Source organism: Coturnix japonica, chromosome 2 (assembly GCF_054131305.1).
Source record: "Coturnix japonica strain WE chromosome 2, WE-NBRP24, whole genome shotgun sequence".
NCBI classification, from domain to species: Eukaryota; Metazoa; Chordata; class Aves; order Galliformes; family Phasianidae; genus Coturnix; species Coturnix japonica.
In genome coordinates, this window is record NC_140664.1 from 96,351,521 (window position 1) to 96,375,765 (window position 24,245).

Consider the following 24,245-nt stretch of genomic DNA (forward strand, 5'->3'; position numbering starts at 1 on the left):
TGTTGTAAACACTGGAGACTTCTCTGCTAAGGCTCACTATTAGAGTCTGTTGCAATAAATAATAGATTATCAGAACCCATTAGCAGATTTCAGTAAGCACTGATACAAGATAAATGCAAAAGTCACTGCTTACAATGCAGTTACTGCATTCTTTGTTAAGGTGCTCAGGAATTATGTTAGTTACTGCTATTTTTATTTTCAGTAATATCATGTGCAAACATACATGCTGATTATTCCTATTATAATTCAATTCTCAGAAAGGTCATGCTACAGATTTCAGTAGAGAGGAAGTAATAGCTTATTGCCACATGTGCAAATTTTCCAGCATTTTGGTAGCTTTCTAGTGGAGAATGGAAAGGAATGGAATGGAACAATGAAGAACAGAATAGGGTTTCTGGACATGGAGGGCGTGGCAAAAAGAACCAAGGAGAAAACAAAAACAAAAACAATTCTATCTGTGCGTAGATTAGCTGTGTTTGTTCATTTATAAACCCCAACATGGAAAATAGTAAGATCTGAAAAGTAGATCATGAGGATAATATGGAACTGATAATCCATTCTTCAGTACTTGGAAATTGGTGAGATAAAGAACAATATTTTTCTCTTGTGTTGTTAGTATTTGCAAGAAAATACATGATGCTTTGTTCCATTGTTTTTACTTTGCTCCTACTTTTCTGTGTGGTTCTGAAGCTTTATCAGAAGATTTTACTTTGTATTTGAATATAACTTCTGAAAGATACCTTAGAATGATGTACCCTAGGCTGCCATTGAAGCCTTTCAAGAAATCATTTTGTAGTCTGATCTGGTCTAAAATCATTCCCTAGAGTTTGAACTTGATTTTGAAGAGTCTCTCCAGTCATTGTGAACGTCAATAAAAATGGAAAACACAACTAAAATGTGTCTTGTACAGACATATTTGCAGAGCTTGAAACAACAGCAGTATGTTGATAGACCTGTTTATTTCATTATCTTCCAACTACATTCCAACTGAGGGTATTTTAGTTATCACTGTTTCTAACTGTTTCACTGTGCATGTAAAACCAAACATGCTATTACGAGTAATTACAAAATTAATGTAAATAGTGCTCATTTCAGAATTTGATTAAATTAGATGGGCCGAACCAGCCCATAACCCATAGACAATGAACTATTTTTTTTTACCCTGATCAAAGGGAAAACAAAACTGAAGGTCCTGATATCTAACCTTAGCAGAATCACAAGAGTGATTTCTTTTATAGACAGCCGCAATAACTGTGAAACTATCAAATCTTAAATGCAATATATTTGAAAAGTAATTGTAATTGCAGTTCTAAAAGTTTTCAGTTTACATATGGGTAATGTGTGCCACTGTAATCTTTGTGAGTTTTCTCCATACTTGGCATTATGATCATGGGGATGAGCCCCAATGGTCTGAACTGTTTTAAAGCTGGACTTCTCTGGGAACTGGGTAAGCCCATGCAAAATCTTGAAAATTCACATCAAAATGGATAATACATGCATGAACCTATGTCATGTTTTAAATACTCAGGATAGAATTGACCAAGGTTCTCTGTTAGAAATATCTGTTGTGACTGCAAACTGATCAGAATGCTTTCTTAAGCTGATTGGCTTGGTGGGGAAGGGAGGGGGCGGGAATAAAAGTAATATGCAAGTAAATGTTGTCATTCAACTCTTTTACTTATTTAAACTATTGTACATATTTAAGCAATGAGGTAAACGGCAGTTTATTTTCCTGAGGCAAGCCTCTTCAGGTCCCTGAGACCCCTTATTAAAAGAAAATGGCAATTGTATTTGCATTTGTCATTTTCATTTTAGGGATTTTTTAATGCATTCTGCGATGGTGAACTCTTTAGTTGAGCTTACCTGAGTAGTAATTGTTTGTTGTGTGTTTGGAAAATACTTATCACATAGTAAACACTACTGCAGGCAATTTGGAGTATGAAGATTTAATGTTTTCAAGTGGTCTTCATTAATTGTGTTTTCATAGATGCTTCTTAAAGCTCCAAATTCCTTTCTCTGAATTTGTGAAGTCAATCTATCCATGTCTTAAAGTAGAAGATGAGCAGCGTATATCTAAAAGGGTAAAGGGAAGTGAAAGGGTTTCTGTTGGAATGAATGCCCCTGGCAGAAGCAAGAAACAAACTGGAATGTTTGTCTGTCAGTTTTTGGATTGTCTCTGCAATCCAGACCCTAGACATCAGCTTTCCTTGTGAAACACATCTACAAACGCTATAAGAGATTAAGTAAAAAGTCACAAGGGCTGAGACCCAAAGCATCCAGATCCTCCAGCCATCAGTAGGGCAGCTACTGGTATTTGATATACAGGCAAGAAAACTTTTTGCTAAAAACAGACTACAGGGGGATGGCTTTGAAAGTTCTATAGCTGTATTCCAGTTTCCTACAAAAGAATGGTAAGGTTCCTCCTACATAATCTTTGTATAGAGTACTGTAGGCTTGGTTCACAGCTTCAAACAGCAGTGTGAAAAGGTGGTTTTTAATCCATAATGTTTCCTCTTTTCATCTGTTTTTTTCTTGTTACATCCTCTGCAATGTTTTTGATTTGCTAATGTTTCAGACCAGTGAAGAGAACCAGTTGCTGATTTTCTTGTTAGTTTCTTCCTAAGCTGTACTTGGAATTTGTGTTTATTTAACTGTCCCTCTGCAGAACCCTACTTTCTTTTTCAAATCATCTTGGATTTTTCCTGGTTTCTTAAGAAATATTTATGTGCAAAAGTGTTATATGTGTGCCTATTTGTTCCTACTGCCTAATAAATTTAGAGACAGTCTAAGGGAAACTGTTGATCACAGCCTGAACCTCTGATTAACCATCTGAGGCAAGTGACGAGTCACCTGTAGGAGCACAGGTGAAGGTAATTCAGCTGTGTACCTGGAAATCCTAAATCCTATTTAAGGGCGGACCAGCACTAAGGTAATTTTTCTTTTTGGAGATTATGCCTTTTTGGAATTCTGGTGGTGAGTCTCAACGTTATCCATGTTGACTGAAGGCCTCTTCATTGGTGAGTCTTTTTGAGTCTTTTTCTTAGATACCCTCTGGCTATCTATTTACAGCTATACTTGTATTATTCCAACTATGCAGTTACATTCAGATAATTTTGACAAAGTAGTTGCAGCTCTTGAGGACTTAGCATTGCTACAGATTTTCGTGGAAACAGTCACCTGTTGCTGTCACTGTGTTGCACAGTGTGAGTTTACTCCTCTTTGTAAAGACAAACATAATAAATGCTCTGCTACTGAGGTGTCTTACTGTCAATTAGGCCCAAAGAATCCAACCATAAGGCAAAAAAAAATAAAGGAAACCAGTCTCATTTCATCTTCTCACTGATGCACCTGCTTTGGAATGAAACCATTGTCTGAAACAGCAAAGCCTTTTATGAAGTGGAATCACTTCTCCCTGAGCACCAGGCATGTTATAATTCAATTGTATACTTACTACAGTTCAGTAAGTCTTCATGTAGACATGTAGTCATGCACACCTCTTGCTCAGATAACAAATTTCTGATATGTGGGCAAAGATTGAATCACCGTGGCTTTAGAAAGTAATCAATAATAATGTTAAGCAAATAAGAACTAGGGGAGATAGGCTAGATTTTATAGTTCCTGAAAGTAAAGTGGTCTTACATTAGTGTTAGACAAGTGAAAAAACAATTATTTGTATGCCAAGTGCCAGTATTTCTTGCAACATTTTAAGATCTGTTTGTCTGGGATAGTAATGTGTTTGTTCCTTGATGCCTTAGTATTAGATATACAGTTGTCACTGTGATATTTCCTTCTATTCAACCATGTCATAACATTACCAGTATTTTAATATTCTGGAATCATATGGAATGTTTCTAATACTTTAAGTTTCACCTTGAATTTTCCTGAGATAGAAGTACAGAAGCAATGGAGAAAAACAAACAAACACAAAAACAAAGAAACACAAAAAACCCACAAAATACCGAACAGAACAAAGTGCATTTTTAGAAGATACAGAAGAGGAAAAGAGATCACTGAGACACATTTGACTTGGACCTCTATGGTTAATATAGAAATAAATGTGGAAAATGAGAAGTGTAGCTTTCTATGGTGGTGTTACTGTAGTAAAAATACATCAGTATACAGGAAGGGTGGAGCAGGCCATACCAGTAGTGGAATAGCATTGACTACTAAAGAAAACTTGAAGTAAAATTAGGTTATCAAATTAATCAGTTCTGTGAGTGAATTGGAATTCCCATATATTTGAAGCACATGACAGTGTTATCAGCTACACATTACTAACCAACAAGTTAGAAGATCAGCTTTGGCTGATATACCGAGGGAGTCATAAGTATTGCAAAAGCAAAAATATGCATATGTAAACTGGACAAGTGCCACATCAGAATATGCTGCACAGTGAACTTATTTCATGGCAGTGACTGCTTCACACTTCACCAGCTTGGAGTACCCAGCAAGAGGAATTAACCCTTGATTTCATTCTGAATTGAATAAGGAGTCTGTTGCAAAGTATTGATATTTGAAGGGCTATTCTGTGGCTACAAATAAAATTTTCTTCAATGGCTTTGAAGAAGCAACAAGAGCCAAAAAAATATGGGTAGAGTGGTACTCAACTGCAGAAAGGGAAACAACATGACACTGAGGGAGCCTCTTAAAGAGACGCTATAGAGGACACCCTAGAGAGTTAAATCTTTACAGGTGGCCAAGAGAGAATTAAAATACACATATTATAGATGCAAAGTGCATGCCACACATCAAATAGGACTTGAAAAGGGAGAAACTCAGCATGGTTGAACAGCAGGAAGATATCCTTACAAAGAGGGGGGGGAGGGGGAAGTATCCAAAAGAGGAAAATAAAATAAAAAGGGTCATAAACTCTGTTAGGTTATATGTAGAACACAATAAAGAAAGGTTAAAACAAATGGCAAAAGGCACAGAAAAGAATAATAAACCTTTTATCTACATATAGGGAGGAAGCTTGCCGTGTAGTCTGAAGAAGTAATATTTGATCAGGAAACTATGGCATTACTTGCAGAAAGAGGGGTCAAGTGGAATTATTAGATGACCATTTTGCTGCTTTTTTCAGCAAAAGTTTTTGTTGAAAAGCTCATGGAGATTTCTATGCTTGAACCCTTGTGATGAACTCACTGGAGAGTGACGAGCTGCTGGTAGGAACAAACTGTTTACAAATAAGGCACTAGATTGTTTTCTAAAGCAGTTCAGAGGAGTACTAGGACTACTGACAGCAGTACATAATCATAAGCTCAGAGCTACTTTGATATCTGAGAGAAAAGTTGTAAATGTCTTGCTGTGTTTTCAAGGCAGAGGGAAAACCTCATGGCTTTGAGCTACTGCCTGTAACAGGCCAACTGATAAAAATTATAGTCAAGAGTGGAATTAGAGACAAATATACAACACTGAAGAAGAGTTGATATGACACTTGTAGAGGAACATATGACTCAAAAACTGTGAAATCCTTTGAAGAAGCCAGCAAGCATGTGAACAGAAGCTGACACAGCCTGCTAGGTCTCCAGAAAGGACATGACAATTTGTTTCACGAAAGGCTGTTATGGAAATTAACTAGCCATAGAAAAAGAGGGAAGCCTTCAAACAAGCATCAAATATTTTAGAACAAGGAAACAGAATTCAGTAATACCTAAAACTTATCATTAGAGAAGGAGGAATGTAGTTCCTTCAGGGATCTGTGCTGGGTCCTGTGTTCTTCAGTGGAAGAGGAAGTGAATAAATGACACAATTTTAGCTGTTATTGTAAAGCATTCCAGGTAGTAAGATGGGCTGATTGTAAAGAACTCTGGAGGGACATTGCAAAACTGCTTTTGAACATTAAAATGTCTGGAAAAAAGAAACTTATATAATGAGCTTTTAAGTGTTGTACAGGGAATAAAATAGTCCTAAGTTTCCATAAACAGTGGTAGATATTGATTACTTCAGTGCTGTGTTGGAGTGAGGAACTGGTGTTAGTACATTCCATGAAAATTTACTGAGTAGCAATCAAAACCTGTAGTGCTAGGACTTGCTAGGGAGTATTTAGGGGGGGAAGGGGTCAGTCATATAACAAAGCAGAGAAAATCTTCTCTGTATTAAGATCTTATTAACTGGGTCTGTCTGGGACAGAGTTAAAATTCTTCCTAACAGTTCATATGGTGCTGTGTTTTGGATTTGTGTCTAAAAATGTTGATAACGCAGGAGAGTTTGGGCTAATGCTCAACAGCATTCACATAACCTCTTTTTACTATTTTGCACACACAGTGAATAGGATGGACAAGAGACTAGGAAGGGATAGTCAACACAGTTGATCCTAACTGTCCAGAGAGATATTCCTAACCATATGTGCAACAGCATGCTAAGCAAGTCATGCTCAGCAGTAAAAACTGGGGTGGAGGAAGGAATGCAGGAGTTGTCTTCCAGAGACTGGCTGTGTATTCATGTGGGAGGTGGTGAGACATTGCCTCTGTATCACCATTTGTGTGTGTGTGTGATTTAGTTGTTGGGTTTTTTGTTTGTTTGTTTGATAGAAATTTTCCACTTGTTTGTTTCTTCCTCTTTTCCTCACTTATTGAACTGCCTTTATTTTGATTGATGAGCTTTCTTGCTATTGCTCTTTCTATTTTCTCTCCTGTCTCCTGAGTGAGCAAGTGGCTATGTGGGTGTTTGTCTGCTGGCTGGAGCCAATTCACCACACCTTTTGAAGGTGGCCTTTTGAAGAGCCTTAAACTAGCAGCATTGGTTTGTCAGGAGTCAGTCATTCATTATCTGGAGTAAGTAGATGCTGTACATCCTTTTGACTGCAATCACTTTGCTAATACTTCAAGAGAGAGGGTACCAGCTCCCAGACCTGTGCTTCTGAGACTTAAGCTCAATGTAATGTGAAATGGCCTTTTCTGATTACAGCCTCAGCAGCAATTTTAGAGATTCTCTTTTTCTATGCAAAGTTTTAGTGATGTAGTGGTAGGTGGGATTTCAGATTTTGATTTTAAGCTCAGCTAGAGGAAACACACATGGACAAGGTAAATTCAGTTCATTCTACATCTCTTTGATTAAGACAGAATTATCCTGGCTTAAAGCAACTAAGTTGCCTGAAAATTTCTTTCAAAGGACTGTTCATAAGTTAGCTGAATTGAAATAACTCTACAGGTACACAAAGTTGTTGAGGATTTTCTCAGTAAATGGGTATCACTGCAACGAGATTGAAAGTGTAAATATTGTGCCTGAGTATCTAGTAGTCTTTACTGTGTGCCTGCTCCAAGTCTAGTACATAAAGAAGTGAAAATTCTAGGGATATTATTTGGACTGTAGGTGAATTCTAGAAGTAATTCAAGGTAGTAATGCCAGGCCACTGCTCAGTGGGAGTTGTGAGGATCTAGCTTAGATATGATGTAAATAAAACTCAAAAAGGAGTTTAATATTAGGTTTGGAAGAAAAGCTAAAGGCATGTGCAAGGAGAGCATGATGTTCTATCCTGATATTTAGGCCAGTTAACTAAAAGCAGAGGCCACAACATAAAAAGCCTTTCTTTCAGACAGCCTTTTATTTTCCCCGTGTAGAATTGTTTTGTTTGTGTGCTTTTAAGCAAAAAAAACCAAAAAAACAAAAAAAAAACCCAAACAAACAAAAAAAAACTGGGATTCAACTACATGGATGTAGATCAAGTAATGTTTTCATATGAAATTGTACTTAAGTCCTCGATTAGTTACCTGAGTGATTCTCTAATGTTTTGTTTAATATATTTACTTCATATTTCTACCATTTATTTCCCTTTTTAATTCTTGTCTTCAGTCATGACAACTGTTACAGAACTGGAAAATACACTGCCATGAAAGTATATACAGAGGAGAGTATGTGTGTGCATCTGTGTGTACCTGAGTAAAATGTGAGAGGATTGGTAAAGATGTCTGGTTCTAATTCACATGCTTGAGTAGAATTATGCAGATTCTTCACTGAATCAGATCATGTTCTCTTTCTACACATGTACATATGCATAAACAGATGTGTTTAGAAGTATTGTTTACATTGTGCTCTTGGGCTATTCAGTCAGCTAACAGCTGGATTAGTAAGAACTTTGTCAAAACTAGATTATGAAATGAAGTATATAATTGGCTGAAGTAGTTTCTGGGGGTGTTCAGCCTAATGCCAGTCAGAGCTCCTTAGTCATTCTCTCAATATCATTATACCCATCTGTTTCCCCTACTATTTCTTAAATAATTTTTTTCTTTTTTCTTTCCAATCTGAAGTATTACAGGCGTTGGGAGCCAAGTCTCTCCTAAAATATGTAGCCTGCTTTCAAGCCCTGTAGCTCACAGCGGGCAGCCCACCAGCAGTTGCTGAAACTGAGAACACTCACTTGCATCTGCTGGAGCCCACCGGTAGCTGGCAGCCATGCCAGCGAGGATGAAATGAATGGCCATGGAAGTCCGCTGGCACAAATGATCTGAAGGAGGTCCAAAGAAAGACTAAATATTAAAGAGCAAATGCTAGTTTACTTGTCTTTCTGATGTGACATCAGTTTCCAAGGGAACAGAACAAAACGTGAGGACTGGGAGCCAGCAACTGAGATTGACTCAGCTGGTGGCTAGTTTTACTTATGTTTCCATGGAAACAGATATCAAATTGGCAAAAATAAAGAAATAAGAGAAGGGTCAGTTCCAAAATGACAGGGCGAATGGCTGCTGCTTCAGCTACTTAATAAAATGAGGCATGCTGTTTATTATTCTTCAGTAAGCAATTTTAGTTCTGGCTCTGCTATTTACCAAGAAATGCTGCTTATACCAATCTTAGGAATGTAAGTTCTACTATCATACACCAGGCTTGTAGTTCACATGTTACAGCAGTTTGCCTGCAACATTTGCTGGCACAAATACTTTAAGATGTGGACCCTAGAAGCATATAGTGCACAGTAGAGAGTTCATCTGTCCCACTTAAAATTTTCACCTATGGTTCCTATCAGGTAGTGGCTTCAACTATGTGGTTATAAATACCTCATGATACTGTTTTGCACTTTTACTGCTTAAATGCTTCTGTTTATCCAGTAAATCTCTGTTGTTCTTGACTGTTGCTAACTTGCAGTTCATTGTAATTGCTAATTATATGCTGCCTGAAGAACTTTTTCCAGTTTTGAAAAAGTTGCTATGTAGCCCATTGAATATCATAGTATCATAGTATCATAGTCTCGTGTGGGTTGGAAGGGACCTTAGAGATCCATCGAGTCCAACCCCTGGGATTCGAGCCTCTGTGTAGCAGAGCGGCACTTCTACCACTTGTGCCACAGGAGGGATTCGAACTCTGGGCCCCAGTGTTGCAAGGCGGCATTCCTACCACTGCGCCACCAGGGCACACAAATATACCTTATTTTTCTTTTAGGGAAGAAAAAGAATTGAGTTTTTCCCATCTGCTTTTGTAGTACCATTCATTATTTCATATGTGCTCACTGTAGATCCTTATTTTCCTTTTCTCTGTTTGGTAGCCTACTTCACTTTCATCTAGCTTCCTTTCCTACGACATAGAAATTCTAAAGCACCATTTTGGTAGAATGATTAATACTGTGTATTTCAGAAGATCTGTGTGATAGTGTTCTCTGTTATTCATCCTATTGTACATGATGTTCTGTGTACTGTTTTTCACTATTATACATTATTGAACAAAATTTTAGATTTTTCTGTCAAGATGATTCCCAGATCATTTTCTATGCATTTATTCACACTCCCTAGAAAATGTGTAAGTAGTTCCATTGTTTTAAAGTGAAAATGACTTTACAGTTAGTTCAGTTGAAATCTATTTGCTGTGATATTTCCCACTCGCCTTAGTCACCTTCCTCACAGATCTTTGTAGTCAATCTCAACAGTTTTGTCTGCATGTTTTCCTGCTAGTGCTGTTGAGCAGTACTGACTTCAGAATGAGAGTATGGCTCTTAGGATGGAAGTGTTACTCTGGAATATGGAAGCATGGCACTGGGTTCATTTGTGTATAGTTACTGTTACTCATGTTGTAATGCTTGTGGTGTATCCCCACTTCAGGACCACTTTGTTCTTACTCTTCTTCTGTGGGCTCAACTACCAAAGGTACTCAGTAGATCCTGTTCTTTCCACTGTATTTGGCAATCCAGGCTATGGTTCTTCTCTTGGTATTTCAAGATATAATGTTGATTCCTGAGAGGAAAGAGTACCTGAGGATAGGAAATCAGGTGGCACTATCTAACACCAATATAGTCACTAGACTATCGGTAAATGATTCATAGCCTAATCAGCTTTAAAAGCACCAGACATACCATGTGTCAGTGACACCTGAGTAGTTTATACAGAAGTCACTGTGATAATTTTTTTTATTCTCTGAGGGTGATTAGTTTGTAGTATATGCAGTGGCATCTCTTCACTTTAAATACTGAGTACATTGTATAGATTCATTCAGATGTATCGGTCTGTAGATTAAGCACATAGCCAAAGATTGTACTGGTTTTACACTCCTTTAAAGGCTGCAAACTACTACAGAGTTACTTTCCACTGATTCTTTGTTATTCAGCTCTTGACTACCAAATAGCAGCAATGCAGCTTTAGGATATTCAGCATTCATTCAGCAGTGCCACATTTGCAATAGCTTAGAAGCTCATCCGCTCACATGCTTTCCTCATTCTTTCAGAGGTAATTCTCTCAGTGATCTCTGGACACAGTGTTACTTCAACTGCATATTAAGTGTCAAAATTTAAAGGCATTCTAATCCAGACAGGAACATGTTTTGCTATTTTGTCAGTGGTTTGAATTGCTCTTAATATCAGAAGCAAGGAAGACGGGGAAACGTCTAAAACTCCAAAGCTTGATCAAGAAAAAAATTCAGATATCTGCCTCAAGAACTGATTGATCTTACTCATTGCATTCTGTCCTGAGCAGTCAATGTTCATCCCCTTCTAACCCTATAACATCTCTCTAGCTTTTGTGGGGATTCTTTTGGTTGCTTATGTCAGAAAACAGATGCTGACACAGATGAAATGAAGTATAATGAACTACTCCAAGAGTATGCTGAGAGTATCCAAGAGTATGCAATAGAGGCCAATAAAATCCTTCTGCCAGTCTCCTCTGCAGAGATCAAGGCCTACCCCAAAATGGCTATTTAGGAGAACAAGTTATCAAGTTATCCAATGTAATTAATGATTCTTTGGGGGAAGAATATTCTTTTCTTCCTTCAGGTGTTTAATAGGCTGACACTGAAAAGACACATCCTGAATATTCTGGTACTCCTTCAAAACTATACCTTTAGTCACTGAGCTAATTGATGGAGAAGGCCAATCTCCAGCATCTCTGACTGTAGTTAGTGTCTTTCACCCAGGATGTCCTGACCGTGTCCAGAAATACATTACTGTCAGTGATGAGTGAGTCCTGCTGTCAGTAGTGAGAGTTAGGCCATCACAAGACCTTTATGAAATGCTAGACCATGAAGTAATGCTCTCTCACCTAAAATAGATGTTCTGTCTTTGAACTGAAATCACCTCAGTACTTCTAAAACCCGATAGGTAGTGTTGTAGTTTTTAGAATAGAGGCAAAGTTCCATGTGGAGCACTTCTGTGTAGAGCTCTACAGACACTTGGTGAACCAGTCAGACAACATGGGCAAATGCACAGGCAATAAGCAGGTGATGTAGTGGGTTGGAAACTTAACCTGTGCAAAACAGATTTGATGCTTGTGGGGTGAGAGAACCTAAAGAAACACTCCCAAGCACAAAGCTATCTTCTTTACATCTACACCCTGTAAAGCATCTCACTTCTGTGTTTACTTCTCCCAGATTCTTCCCTGTTGCTGAGCATTCTTACAGAGCAGCATCCACGAGTCACCCTACACTGTATCTGTACTCAAAGCTCAAAGACCTCATCTCCGGAAAAGCAATGCAGTTTTTAGTTATCTATATAATCTATAAAACACAAATATGTGTTTGGCTGTGAAAATATGGACATTTTGAAAACAAAGAAAACTTAAACAAAATAAAAAAAACAACCCACTAGTGTCATCACAGAATACATATTGCAGTTCCTTTTGGCCATTCTATGCATAGATTTCCCATACAGTGTTAAAGGAAGGCCTTTGACTGCCTTTGTTCTATGTGTAAAAACTCTTTACAGTTTCAGAAGGAACAGTTGTTTCCTCTCTGATGAACATACTCTCAAAAAATCAAATATATTCTTCATATGTAAGTGTGGAACAGCTTTTTGGGGGGTTCTGCCAAACAGTAGAATGAACACTTCTACAAAAATTGCATATTATCACAAATCTACTCACTCTTACAAAAACATGTTTGCTTTTGAATTAGTCTTCTCCAGCATAACTGTCCAACAAAATATGTTTACACTTGTATTACTACTTAGAACATCCCACTGTATTATCTTCTCTTGCTGGAGAAAAGGGAACGCACAATAAAATTCCTCATAATATTATTTCTTCTTGTATGTATGTATGTGTATGTATACATATCAATTTAATGCATTACCTTCTGTATTATGACTATATTAAGAGGGATCTGTGGTTTTCCCAAATGAAATTTTGGATTTAGGTTTCTTTTTGTACTAATGTCTTTAGTATTGCTTTTTTATTTGAGTTTCCATTCCATCCAAAATATTTTTATGCTTTCTCATGCAGCATCTGTGACCCAAGTCAGAATCTTAGAGAATGGAGAATGTGAAGCAGTTGAGTTTCTTTATTATTATTACTATATCGTTTCAGGGTTTATAAGGCTAGAATCATCATCCTACAGAAATACCCTTCTTGTACATTAAAACCATTATGCCAGCCTTTGCCATAATTCCTCATTAATAAATAAAATATCATGTAATTCTTAGCAGTTTAGAAGAATTTCTTCTGATGTTCACTATGGAAATAGATACTACAGAAGTCAGAAAATTATGGGGAAAACTATAGAGGCTTCACTAAATATTTAGGTTTGTTGTTTGTATTTTTTTTTTTTTTTTTCCCAACAGATTCAGAGTGAGGAGTCTCCCTTGGTTTCAGCAGTGTTGAACATGTGAGCAACTGGCTCATGTGAATTTTAAGAATAGTTTATGGAATGATATAGAATCCAAACATTATTGAAGCAACCTGTGGTTCTGATAGTGATATTATTCCGGGATTTTCACCCTTTTACATAACAGGATTTTATACCTGCTACCCACCCTGTGTGCTGTTTACTTCTTTACGGAAAAGGAATTTTCATCTAACTGCTTTGATTAGTCCCTTCTCATTTTGGGGTACTGTTACAAATAAAAGTGGAGCAGAACACCTACATAAAAAATTTATAGAACTAATTATAGAAAGTAATTTACTATGCAATTTTTATTTGAAATAATGCCAGTGATCCAGCACATAACTTTATGCAGTAGATAAAAGCAAAATGAAAATTTTCTGCTGCCAATCTGTAGGTGTTCTTCAGCAATTGTTATAAAGGTTGAAGGCACATACATATTTTCTATATTTTCCTTTGGGTCTACTCTTACATTGCGAGCAAAGATTTAAAGCAAAGTATTTTTTTCATAGTCTTAATTTGTATATGCTAATATAAAGAACAGCCTGTTAAAACTCTATGGAGATACATTCAAGATGGAAAGTTCTGCATGATGCATCAAGCAACAAGAGAGGAAATGACATTACAAAGGAGTTAGGCTGGAGCAAGAAAATGACTGCTGATAGGGAAGGAGTGTGAGAGTTGGAATATTTTTTTCAATTTTGTCAGTATGTTCCTTTTTTAAATATAAGAATTCATATCAATTTAATTAATCTGAAAAGGTGGAGTCATATCAGAAACGGTCAAAATAATTATTTAAGCTGTTAAAATGAATATCCTTGACAAGTCATTTCCTTAAGTTACTCACCTGTCTGAGACAGGTACTGGGCTAGATAGAACTGTGTCAGCAAGTGCTACTGCTGTTACATGCCAGGGTGGGAGATACGTTAGTAATTTTCTAGTTCTCTTTTCATTTAATTTTATTTCTATTCTTTATAATGTTTTCACAGAATAGAGAGAGATGTTTTGACATACTCTACATAGCACTTTTGAATACTGATTGAGGAATGTTTAGAAAGTAATTCTCAACATGCAGCTCGTATTCTTTCCCTAGAATGTCATGAATATCGTATTTTTATAGTACTTGTTAAATGTGTTACAGAGGGAAAATATATTCATCTAATATGTTGTAAAGAGAAAGAGGCCTACCATTGTTTGCATTAATTTTTATTTAATTAACAGAAACTCAGAGTAAAGATCCTAAATACAGAATTATGGAAGTGCTGGATGGGAAAGACTTAAAAGTTTTCTGATCTAAGACCTTTGCTTATAGCAGGTAGTCCTAGGATATGTTGTTCAAGACCATCTCTGGATGTGTCCTGAATATTTTCAAAGATGGACACTTCACATCCTCACTGAGTAGTCTGTTACAATGCTTGCCTATCCTCATTATGAAAAGGAGCTGATGTTTAATTTCTACTGCTTAAGTGGCATTTCCTGTCTTTCCGTGAGTGCCCTTTTATTCCAGCCAAGCACCCTCTGGTACAAGTGATTGCCTGGGGTTTCTTCTTCCTCAAGAAGGGCTTGGCATTTCCCTTTGCTCAGCTTTAGATCTCTGTCAGAACAGTTGTCCAACCTCTTGACAACCCACTGAGTAGCAGCAAAACCATCTGGTGTATCAGCACCTCCTCCTACTGTTGTATAATTTGCAGACTTATTGTGGATGTGCTCTGTCCCGTCATGCGCATAGTTAGGATGATAAACAGTATTTGCCCTAGTACTGATCCCTTGAATAAAACACTCTTGACTGGCCTCCAGTTGAACATCGTGCTGCTGGTTATCAAAATGCTTAGAATCTGTTATTTTAGTCATTTTTCAGTCCCCCTCACAGTCCACTTGTTTAGTCTATTCTAGACAAACAGATGTTTGTCTATAATGATGTTTTGTTGAAACTTTTACAGTGAAGATAATCAGTACCGAAAGCACTCTTCACACCCAATCCACAAAGATAGTCTGCTGCTGTTGATTTCCTCTAATGGGGGAATGGACCATTACTCCTCTTAGAGGAGGTTATCCTTAAAAAACATATATCTTACAGTCTCCTCTAGTCTCCATGAACATTTTCTACGGGATACTTTGAAGCAAATCTCACAACAGGCCAAAGCCTACTAGCAGGATTGTTACCATGCTACTTGCCTTGTATTCTTCTCTCGGGATCATGAAATCTACTGTCTCTTGCTCACAGCAGTCAAGGTTACTGCTAGACTTCATCTCCCCCAGAACTTTTTCCCTGTTTCTAAATATCCTGTCCAGAGGAGTGCCTCCTCTCATGGAATCATCAGTCACCTGTGTCAGGAATGTTTCATCAGTGTGTTTCACAGTTCTCCACCAGGATTGTTAGTGCTCTCCTGTGTTGTTTGTGCAGCCCATATAAGGGTGATTAAGGTCATGAAGGTGACCCCGGGCCTGCAAGCATGAGGATTTTTCCTATTTTCTATATATGATCTCATCAACTTATCTCTGATCAAACAGACTGTAGTAGATGCCTACCACAACGTACTCCACATGGTTTTGCTCTCTAACTTTAACCTGTAGGCTCTGGACAGTCTCATTGTCCAGCTCAAAGCAGATCCCAATGTACTGTCATTGGTATCTCCTGTAACAGGCAACTTCTCCATTTTCCCTCTTCCATCCATCTTGTTCTGCCCTGTTTATCTATTGTAGCATTCCAGTCACGGGAGGTTTTCTATTTCTGCAACACCAATGATAATTTAGCCCCACAGTTGCAGCACACCTCCAATTCCTCCTGTCTGTTACAGGTCTGGGACAGTATTTCATATGTACATTGGCATACAAGCCCTTTGGAGAGGTGTTACATCATTGTGACTTCCCAGAAAAAGTGTCATCACTTTCCCCGCCATCCTGTTCGCTCACGTCCTCCTGACATTTGGAGGCATATACTTCATATGGGCTTCCTTGTCATTGTGTTTTGTTATCTTTGAGTTCTGTCTTGTCTTTGTCACCCTGCCAAGTCTTTTGCTGTTCAAGAATAAATCAGTGAGCTACTGCCTGCATCTGATGAAATTATCTGATAGTTTTATTTCTGGAGTATTTTTGTTGAATGTTCTTCTTTGATTTACAGAAAAAGAATAGCTGTTTCAGAAGATTTTAAGAGTTTGCACAAATATGTAAAATCAATAGAGAAAAAATAATCTAATTTTCACAAGATTTGTTCAGAAATTTTAAGTAGTGGTAGTATTTTGTTTAAAGCTGGTCACCACTGATTAAATAAGTAAAAGAAGTCATAAAGAAACAGGCACATGCAAAAACATGGTTTAATCAGAAAGATAAAAGACCTCTCCTACTAAAGAAGTCTAAAAAAAAGTTCAGTTTGTGTTAACTTTGCAGAGTGAGTACTAGGATGTGGTATGATTACTGACTGAGTTTCATGGTAGAATAAAGAACAGGAGTGGGAAAGGAGCATGAAAAGTGTCTGTCACAGCTGACACATGCAAAAGCAGTTAAATATCAATCATGAGCAATTGGAAACTAGAAGACACTAGGTTAGCTAAGAATCTAGAATTGTCTTCTTGTAGGGGGTGATAATGGGGCTGTGAACTGTAGAAAATCAGGATTTAGTAAGTATGTAAAGGAAATTATATAACGTGGGGGCTAGACCCATATTTCTGTGTTTATGAACTAGGCAGTGGATTATCATGAAGATCTTGTGAAAACTGTTTGAATTTCTGCTATTGTCCAGATAAAGACTGACTAGCTTCATCTGGATTTTTGGGATGTTTTTCAGCTGAAAATGGCTAACATAAGAGACAGAATACCACAGCTATCACTGCATCTCCTTTAAAATGGTTCATTTGCCTCAGGCTTTAGGATTTAGCTGTAATGAAGATGAAAGATTGATGGCTGACTACTGACCTACTTTGAGGAAATGAAAGAGCAGGTGCTGCTGACTAGGAAAGCAAAGGGCAAAAATGCAGAAAATAAAAGCTTGGCAAAATAAAATCTCTTTTAGAACACAGCTACATTTCCATAGCCCAGCACAGACTGGTGCACACCTGGAAACCTCAAAATCTCTATATATTCTGTAAATATATTTAAGCTATTTTAAGTAATTATTTTTATTTTATATACAAAGGCTTGAGTTACTGCAAAGGCTCTGAATCTATCAAACTGTCACAGCATGTCGTTGAAACTAATAGGAAAAGCTAGACAAGACAAATTACAAAATACATGGCTTAAAGTGTGACTGACTTGTGTCAATGCTTGCAACAAACTGTTCCTCAAGTTTTGTTTAACCTTTGATGAAAGAGGAACATGTTCCTTAAAACTCAGAATTAAGGTGTTTCAGACTATGTGACAGAAGTGTTCAATGGTTTGTGTCAACCAGCCCTTCCACAAAGAGCTGCTACTTTTTAACCAGTTTGTGTCATAAATTTTATCCATGAATCGTGCAAAGGGCATGAAGGAAAACATTTTTTGTTCTCATTAGCCGTCATGTTTAAAGCAAACTAGTAAGTACGTTGGCAAATGAACCCAATGTTGACCACCAAATATTGCTTTGGCTTTTCACAATTATCAAATTCATAGAAAATGGCATCATTTTTCAGGTAATTGCTTCCAGAGCAATTATCTTCCATGTTTTGTAATAGGTAGAGCCACACTGCCTACCTTAAGATCTAATGGGAAGTGGGCTGAGCTTCAAGCCAAGAAACTGACTTCTAAGTGAACATTCTCCCCTTACATCTTGCATTTCTGCACTTACAACAGTCCTTATTGTTAACCACATGCAGTTTAAGTAGGCACCTTTGTATTCAGCTTTGTTGGAGATTAGAACCCTATTAAGTCATTTAAGACATCCAGTTCTCAGTCATCTTGGAGAAGAATCAAAGTTGTGCCTTTTTTTAAGTGTTTCAGTTTGTGTCTATTGCTTCTGAAAAGACTGAAAAGAGTCTGGTTCCTTTCTCTTGACTCCCACCCATCAGATATCAATAAGCATTGATAAGATCCTGTCTCAGTCTTCTCTTCTCCAGGCTAAACAATCCCAAGTTTCTCAGCTTTTCAGCCAACAGTGATGCTTCATGCTCCTCATCATCTTTGTAGCCCTCGCTTTAGCACCTCCATCTTTCTGTTGTACTGGGGAGCCTAGAACTATACGCAGAATTCCAGATGTGGCCTTAGGAGAGCAGAGGGGGAGGAGAAACTCCCTCGACCTGCTAGCCAAACTTTTTATTAATGAAGGCCAGGATACCATAGGCCTTTTTGGCCACAAGAACACATTGGTAGCACATCATAGAATTATACACAAACATCAAAATGGTAATGGAATGAATTACTTCTAAAAGATTAAAGGAGTCTAACCATTAAAATTACATTTTGGGAAGTGTTTTTTTGGAACTTAGGACTATTTTATCACAACTGGCAAATATTAATTAAAAAAAGAGTCTTGACTTAAAAGATGTATCACAAAAACTACAAGGTGACCTGTTGTCAACATTCTCCTTGCCTATATGAGAAATCTTCTTCACCTACATGAACTATTTTTATACAGTTTAGATCCCATGAATATTTTACTTCTGTACTGAAAGATTTAAAATGTCTCTGTTTCCTGAGATGCATTTTACATGTGAACTTGTGACAGTTTAAGTAGAAGTGTATTCTAAAGTGGACATGTTTTGGGACTTTTCTGTGTTGATTCTGACCTGATTCATAGACATTTAATCCATATCAAAACTCTTTACAGAGTACAGTCGTTAATGTAAAATCTCTTTCTAATTCTGCATTTTCTGGTTTAATTTTTTTTTTTTTAAAGGAAATTAAGAATTTCCAAACTGTCAAGTTGCATGTCACAAACATGATCATTCAAGGTGAAATAAGCTGAAGGTTTGAAAACACATTCTTTTATCCAACTCTGTGTCTGGAAATATTAGACATTTGAATACTTGGATATGGGGCAATTACTGATCTGTGTTCTAAGTGTGAGTTGCGAATATCAAGTGAAAATTCAGTTTGCTTTGGGATTTGTTTTTTCTTGATATTGTCAACTGAATTATTCATCATAAACAATTTGTGGGATTTATGATAGGAGTGGTCTGTAAAAAAAAAAAAAAAGTTTCAATAGTGTTTAATTCTGCTTTTGCCCACATTTTCGGTCACTGCCTTCCTTTTTCTGTTTTCCTGTATTTGCCCAAGTCTTTCAATGAACAGCACTGTAGATTTTTCTCTTTGATGTATGTCCCTTTTGATTAGGAGGTCATCAATTATTTAGATTGTTTCAAACCTTGCAGCCTAATACTTTGAACATAAGACTGTAAGTAGAGCATTTTGAAGATCAGCGTTTAAAAATAGGTCATGTTTTTCAAGAGACCAGCCAATTCAGTGCTTGCAAATCTGGAAAACCTCCTGATTAGCATTCAGTATTTGTTAATCTAATATGGAGTAATTTGGATAACATTAGCCATATTATTTTCTCTATTTAGAAAAGTCACCTAGCTTAGGCATAATATTTAATGCCAGCTGCATTAAAAAAGAAATATTAAAACCAAAGAATGATTATATTTAAGTGGTTTTGTTGAAAGAAATGAAGGTATTTCCCTGACTTCTCATTAACATGCCTTTCATACAGTTTGTGAATCTTACGAAACTATCAGTGCTGTTTTGCTATGATAATTATTTGGTGGATGTTCTTTAGTATTATTAATAGTAATAATAATATTTTGCATTTCTGAAGCACTTTTCATCTGCCTTTTCAGGCCTCAGTTCTCTTTGCAAACAGCTAATTAGACTTCAAAACACAGTAAGTGATGTTATACCCACTTTTCTGCAGGGCAGTGCTGGAGGGCAGAGCATGCTGCCTCTCAGTAGGCAGTTTGGGATGCTTGAGAGGATGAGAAGGAACCCCCATGAATATGCGGTGTGAATTAATATGCCATGAGGGAAGTCCTCTTATTTATTCCAACTAATTAGCTCTTGGCCTGATAAATGAAAAGGACAGAAATTTTAGACTGCTCTCTGCAACCACATGCTTAAAAGTTTCTATCTTATTTTCTCTCATGGCAATGACAGTTATGATGATGCCAGAACTTTTCAGTGTCTTCATATGCCAGGCAGAGGGACAAACAAAACTACTTCAAGATATTTTTGCATTAAAATGTATTTTCCATGAGGTAGAGTACTATTTCTTCCAGCCTTGCTTCTTTAGTTTTGTTTTTGTTTTTCAAATGAGGACTGTCCAACTGCTTTCAATTATTACTGAAGCTGTAGCTCTTGATACCCTGATGGTTGGTGGGTCTCTGAGGATGGCAGTGTTTTAAGGGCTGTCTGTTACACCCAGGTATACTAGAAATTTTCACTCCTCATAAATCCTAATCCAGAACTCATCAAGCCGCACATTTGATTTAACATCTTCCTTTATAAATAAAAGGCGATTTTCCTAAGATTCTGTCTCAGGGCTGTTTGGGATTTCCTCTCTGCTACTAATTTTACCTTGGTTGCTATGGAGCCAAAGGCAGGGAAGCAGAAGAAATCAAGTAATGAAGCCTACAAGTAGTTTCTCAAAGGAATGGAGAACTGAATAAGGTAGATTGATGATAATGAAAACTATGGCTCAATTCATTGAAGATGTGAGAAAATGGCAATGTTGGGTCTTTAAATGCAAAACTGTTTGAGTTGGTATTTTGCATCTTTTTTGAATATCTGTAATTTCTTTCTATTACCTTAGATTTATCACATATCTTTTTTATACAATACAATGTAATGTTTTCTGAAATTTGTTGTGTACATGCAAGGTATAAGTAAGGCCTATAAAACTTTCCACTGTTTAGGTCTTGCTTTCATAGAATCATAGAATCGCTCAGGTTGGAAAAGATCTTAAAGATCATCAAGTCCAACCACACCCTAACCATACTACCCTAATTAACAACCCTCCACTAAATCATGTCCCTGTGCACCACATCCACATGGTTTTTAAAAACATCCAAGGATGGTGACTCAACCATCTCCCTGGGAAGCCTATTCCAGTGCTTAACAACCCTTTCTGTAAAGAAGTTTTTCCTGATATCCAACCTAAACTTACCTTGGAGCAACTTGGGGCCATTTCCCCTCATCCTGTCACCTGTCACCAGTGAGAAGAGACTTGCCCCACTCTCTCTGTAAGCACCTTTCAGATATTGGAAGAGAGCAATAAGGTCTCCCCTCAGCCACCTTTTCCACAGACTAAACAGCCCCAGTTCCTTCAGTCTCTCCTCACAGGGCATGTTCTCCAAGCCTTGTTGCCTTTCTTCGGACCTGCTCCAGCACCACTATGTCCTTTCTGTACTGAGGTGCCCAGAACTGAACACAGTGCTTGAGGTGAGGCCTCACCGGTGCTGAGTACAAGGGGCAGGATGACTTCCCTAGTCCTGCTCACCACACCATTCCTGTTACAAGCCAGAACCATATCAACCATATTGACCATAATAATAAGGCCATATTGAGGTGCAGATGGCTGTCTTTTATGTTGGTTAACTTCTGTGTCGTTTTTTGCTTATGTTTTAAGAAGTAAGCATTTGTAGTTTGCAAGTGTTTTCCCTGGGACTAAGAAGGAGTTTCATTGTGAAACTGAATATGTAGGTTGCTCTGAAATAATACCTCCTATTTCTTTATGTGAAAAGTGTAACAGATAAAAGGAGAACAATAATATGATTTGATAGAGCAAAGTCTTAATTACAGAACACTGTTTTTCAACAAAGTTATCACCATTAACTACACTTGTTCACCTTTGATGAACTATTCGATTGCACACCTTTGCTTCATATACACTTTCATGTCAGATAGCATTTTATCAATTGCAGTCTGTTTTATGGCAACAAAATGTAACAAGGTATTGGCGGGAGGGTTCAACCTCTGCTGCCAGACATCCATCTCTGATGATGTTGTGGACCCACGTAATAAAACAGGAGGTATTACTTTCAGAGAGCCTTCATACATTAATGTGGCCAGAGCAACCTGTGAAGCTTATTGTACATATTGTTTAGTATGTAAAATAAAATAAAAAGTAGGGTAAGACTTAATTACTGATAGAAATTTCTTTCCTTAACACCCAGAGCACAGAATGGCATTTAGTGGTTTGCGACTCATAAAGCAGATCCTCGGGAACATATGCTGTAGGTTTTTGGTTTCTATCTTTTTTATTCCCAGTTATACTGTTAATTCAAGCCCTGGCTCTGCATGCTATTCTGTACAGCTGCTAGCACGCACGCACTCAGCGGCTATACTGTGGCTTTTTTGAACACATGGATTCCTGCAGTATTCCTTTTACACTAGACTGCATTAAGAAATTGAAGATGACTCAGGGAAAGTGTTTTGTTATGGGCGGGTTTTTGTTTGTTTGTTTTAATTACTTGCTTAATTACTTTAAGGAAAATAAATATTCACTTGAGACAGTCAGGAGGAAGGTAAAGGCTTTAGTTCTCAAAGGATGAAGTACAGTTACAGAAGGCAAAAATGTGAAGGTGGCACGTTGTTAATTTGGTAACCACTGAGAAAACTCCAACAGAAGCTTTTGATCAACAATTGTACTGTGTTACAAGGAAAAGTGATGGAAAACTGGCAAGAAGTCTGAGGTATTTTCTACTATTCTTTTTTTCTAACTAATTTTTAATAAACAGAAAGTGTTAGTAACTCAGAAACTACTAAGAACTACAGTCACTGGAAATTAAATGGATCATCAAGTATAGATTATAGACTCTGTGAAAGCCAATCTTCTGCTGAATCACTGTAGACCTCTATAAAATTTGAATGAAAAGAGATTACTTTATAACACCAGTGAGAGTGTATTAACCCAAAAATAATGTCTCTAGGGTCTTCAAGCTACAGAATAGTGGTAGTCCCTCATGTGACGAGTTGGACTCGATGATCCATGTGGGTCCCTTCCAATTCAGGGTATTCTATAATTCTATGACCTATTTTCTCAGTTTTGGCTGGTTCAGCTGAACAGCTGTAGATGCTCTGACTGATCTCCTTCCTCGTTAGTTTTGCAGATTAAAGCCATTCAACGTGCTGGAATCACCAATTACTGGGCTATCCATAGGCTGCTGTATTTGCCTCCAGGGTAATTCTAATAGAATAAGGCCTGTGGAAACAAGTTATATTACTTGTTAAAAGAAAGAGCTGTGGGTAATGGAAATGAATAGAGAGTTTTATTTAGTCAAACTACATAAACATCTTTGTTTTTTTCTTCCATTTAAATGGAATATAACAGATGTCTATTATCAGGACTTCTTTCCAAAATCCATCAATACTGAAAACAGAGACACACTTATGTTTATTTTGACTTTTTGAAATTCTGCAAAGTGTTTGCATATTCAACTTTCTGCAAGAAAAAAGAAAAAATAATAATGCTTATTTTTCCATTTGATTTATCAGTTTATCATTATGACAATACCTGTGGGTGTGGGACACTAAAACGATTGATATACAAAGTTTTGCTAACTTAATACAGTTATCACATATTTTCTAGCCCTAAAATATACTGGGCATTTGGAGAGCATGCCTTCTGCTTCAAAATTTCTCTGATTACAGAAGTGTCTGATGAATTGTTTCCTTTAACACAGAGCAAACACAATGACACTAAATGCAGTGGCTCAGTCTTGTCAGAGCTCTTTCCAGCAGTCCCCAGGCTGTGCTCTATAGCTCCCCCAATGCCAGAATAAGTGAGGTGACTTGTAAAAAATCAATATTGCTTTGCATAATGCTATTAATATGCTACAGCTCTTGATTTTCCAGTGAGTGTTATTATAAGAAGTCTAGCCTGCTTCAGCTCTTCCCACGCTCTTTTTTGATTCACCAGTCCAGTAATAAATTATGCACTCTGGCAACTTCTAGATCAGATGTCTCCTGTGAAGCCTACCATCTCTTTCCTCTGCTTTCCTCCTACACATCTTCTACTCAGGCTTGTTGCACAAATAGAAAGAGGACAGGAGGAAAAGATCCATTGTCAGTAGTTGAATGTGGGGAGAAGCAGCCCTGCAGGCTGCTGGGAAGTGTCACTCTGTCACTGTCACTGTCACTGTCAGCTACATCTGCTCCCCTGTTAGGTTTTCTACAGTTGTGGCCTTTGGTGAGTCAATATAATGTGCCTCCTCACTTCTACTGAGAAAAAGGAATCTGGCGTTTTTGGCAAATCATTTGATTTGCAAGAAGGAACCAAACCAAATAAACTGTGGATTTTCTGTACTTACATCCTGAAGAGGGGTTAGTAGCCT

General features: G+C 37.4%; 1 protein-coding gene across 2 annotated transcripts in view; it reads left to right on the top strand.

Annotated features, from left to right (window-relative positions):
- The window catches only part of GABBR2 (gamma-aminobutyric acid type B receptor subunit 2), a 438,554-nt gene that overhangs the window by 312,243 nt on the left and 102,066 nt on the right, over positions 1-24,245 (top strand). The gene's annotated exons all lie outside the window — the stretch shown is intronic.